This window comes from Bos mutus, unplaced genomic scaffold, assembly GCF_027580195.1.
Source record: "Bos mutus isolate GX-2022 unplaced genomic scaffold, NWIPB_WYAK_1.1 CTG207, whole genome shotgun sequence".
Taxonomy (NCBI): Eukaryota; Metazoa; Chordata; class Mammalia; order Artiodactyla; family Bovidae; genus Bos; species Bos mutus.
Genome location: NW_027219526.1, coordinates 375,227 through 378,671, shown reverse-complemented (window position 1 = coordinate 378,671; position 3,445 = coordinate 375,227).

Here is a 3,445-nt window from a genome sequence, read left to right as displayed (position 1 = left end):
GCCGGCACGCCCAGCCTCTGTTTTAGCGGCTTTGTCTCACGGGCACTGGCGAGGTCAGTCCTCTTTTCCGCGAGCGCCTGCGGGGCGGAGCTGGACGGGCAGCTCCGGGGGGTCCATGCTGGGCTCCGCCTCCTTTGGCTTCTGGAGCCGCTTGCCCTTTGCGTCCTCACTGGAACCTGGGGGTCCTCGCTGCTCCGTGTGCAGTGCCGCCCCTTCCCCCCGGGGGTCCTGAGCCACGGTGGAAGTGCAGGGCACGCCGGCAGGGCGGCGCCTGCAGTGACCTGGAGCTGCTGGAGCGGAGGCTTAGGAGAACACTGCGGGACTCAGTACGGACTTTAGAAAATAATGTTAGTAAAATTGTTGCCTTCAGATAAAGGAAGAGAATAAGACAACTACAACCAGGATCAGGACTCAAGAGGAGGTTGCTAAACAGTTCCCAATGTCAATCAAATCACAGAGAATGTGATGAAAACTTTCTGATGAGAATTTAAGAGAGAACACTTGGTAAACCAACACAAAGTAAAAGACCTGGATTGCTCTGTAACTTCCTAAGAAATTAGACTTAAAAACTTTCTCAAAGGAAATTACAAATGGCTTCAAACCTTAGCTCTAAAAATTACTTAAAAAGTAGAAAAAACCCACTGATTTCCAATTGACTTGAGAGGACAAAAAGCAGGTGTACTTTCCAATAATTTTGAGATTAACTTTCCAAATCCTTAGAGGAAAAAAAAGACAATCCAGCCTTATCTTAAGGAGTGAGCCAAGTGGGGGACTCTTCACTGTGAGCTTAGTTGGGGTGACTCCTCTATATCCTGAGCTAAAATGGGGTGACTCCTACACCGAGAGCCCAGGTGGGGTGGTGACCCCTACACCGTGAGTTAAGGTGGGGTGACTCCTACACCGAGAGCCCGGGTGGGGTGACCCCTACACTGTGAGCCCATGTGGGTGACTCCTATTACATCTTGAGGAAAGGTGGGGTGACTCTACACCATGAGCCTGGGTGCTATATGGGCTGCATATGAGGACCAGCCCCCAGGTCTCCCCCAGGCAGGGGGTGGGCCCTGTGGAGACGAGCTGACCTCAGGACCCTCCATGGGTTGGAGGGTGACCGTGTGAGGTGGGTGCCTTTGCCCTCAGGTCCAGGCCTTACTCTCCGGCCGTGGAGCGCCAGCTGCTGCGGGCTGGTGGGGCCTTGGCCTGATGCTCTCAGGCCGGCTGCACTGAACACAGGAGCTTGTTTCCAAAATGCTGCCCCTCTGACTCCACTGAGGATGGTGTTGAAGGGAGGTCCTGAACTCCGAGTCCCCGTGAACCCTCTGACCCTGGCCCAGGGACGTTCCCACCATGCTGTGCAGGGGTTGGGGCGGGCATTGCTTGCTGTGAGCTGTGTGCAGAGCCACCCAGCGTCCCTTCCCCAGGCCCAGTGATCGCCCCCCCACCCCGTTTCACCACAGAACTGAGACACGCAGCGCTGGCAGACGGGCCCAGGGACTCTGCAGCAGCTTCTCACAGCGATCCGGACGGGGCATCCTGTCCGTCAGCCCTGCCCTGGGCTGGCCTCTGTGGGCTTGGCCCAGCAGTGGAACCGGACCCCGGGTGTGTGCACGGAGCTCAGTGCACGTGTGTCAGTGGGGGGCCCAGTGACCGGGGGCAGCAAGGCCTGTTTCCCGGAGCCAGCCGCTCGCCTGCCCACCTGGCCTCCAGCAAGTCCCACAGCTCCCGGACACCCCCGCCTGGTCTGCTCCCCTGGCCTCGGCTCCCAGGGAGCAGCTTGTGCCTAGACGCGGCCGTCAGCCCTCCCCGAGATTGCAGGGGTTGCTTGGCCCCCTGATCTTGGTTCTGCGTCCAGGAAACCCTATTGACTTCTCTGTTGTCAGAGCACGGCTGACAACTTCTGATCTCGTCCCCTGTCAGAGCTGAAACTTTGCATACGTCAAGCTTTTCTTGGTTTAACTTCCTTTGCAAAAGTGTGAGTTTCAGGAGGCCCGCCCAGGGGCCAGGGCGTGAGGGTGAGTGCATCAGTGACCGGGGCGTTTCCTCAGCCCGGAAGCTCAGGTTGGCCCAGGACCTCCGTGCTGGCCACCCGCTTCCCACCCCCACGACTTCCTCTTGGGTTTTCATGCTCTGTGTGCTGAAGTAGCTCCCTGAGAATGGGCTCGGGGACTTGATTTTGTAAAACCGTGTGTGTCTGACATACCCTCCCGGTCTCGTGGGCAGGTGGGGCTGGGGCTTAACACCGAAATCCCCAGTGTGTTCCCCACCAGGAACGGAAGTTCAGGGCAACTCGGTCAGAATGCCAGCTGTTTATTGTCAGTAAATTCTTATCTCCAAATGGATGTGGGCTCACAGGGTTCTGCAAACTTGGGACTACGCTACTTTGAGGCTTGTCAAAAAGCAGACATAGCAACAGAGACAGACGGGGCCAAGTGGAAGGGCAACCGGAGAGAGCTGGTGTGCATGTGTGCGTGTGCACTCGTGTGAGCTGCCGTGATGGGGACGCCAGTGCACGGAGCAGGACAGCGGGTCTCTGTGCCCGGAGTGTGGGCAGAGCAGCCCCCCCATCGACAGGACTGCAAAGGCGCAGAGCTCGAGGAGGAACTGGCTGGCGCCACCTGCCCCCACAGCGGGTTCAGCTCAAAGAGGCTGGAACAGCCGAGGGCCAGGCATGCCCCGACGGTGGTCCTGCCATCCACAGCATGGAACCCAGCCTCCCCTCCATCAAGCTGCCCCCACTGTGGTCCCTTCAGGAGCCCAGAGTGGCTGCCTCAGCCCTCTGCCCTCGACCTGGGCCCTGGGCAGGGCGCTGGGGGCCAGCGGTCTGGGGTGGCCGGCCTGAGCAGGACAGCGGGCGGGGGCAGGCCCTCTCTCTGCAGCCTCCGAGTCTCCGCCCAGCCAGCCCCATCCTGCCTGGGCCCAGAGAGGCCTGGGGCCTGAGTTTGCCGTAGCGCCAGCCGGACCGCCCCCAGCTGCTCCGGGCCCAGGCCCAGCTGGATTCACAGAAGTGATTTTCCAGCAAAAAACAACATCAGGGAGAAGCGCGGAGAGCAGGGCCAGCTGCAGGCTCTTCCGGGCTCTCTGCCCCGGTTGCCAGCACTCCCCTCGTAAAGAGAACCATCTGGTCCCCTGGGCTGGCGGCCGGCGTTTAGCGGAGGACCTCAGGCCCCCGTAACCAGCCCAGCCACCGGCTCACCACATGCAGCCCTGGAAGAGACACCCCATTCCTGTCCTGTGTCTCTGGCCCTCTGACCTCAGACCTGAGGCGCACTGAGTTCCTGGGAAGGCTCTTGCTCCCCAAGACCCCCACACAGCCGACACGGCTATTTCTTCTGGTGATGGCCAGGATCTGGCGATGGCCGCGTGGGGCTGCATCGCGGAAATGAGTCACCGTTTACGCCCCCTCCTCGTGCCTTCAGCCTTTCGCTGTTACAAACAGCAGCTCAGCCTG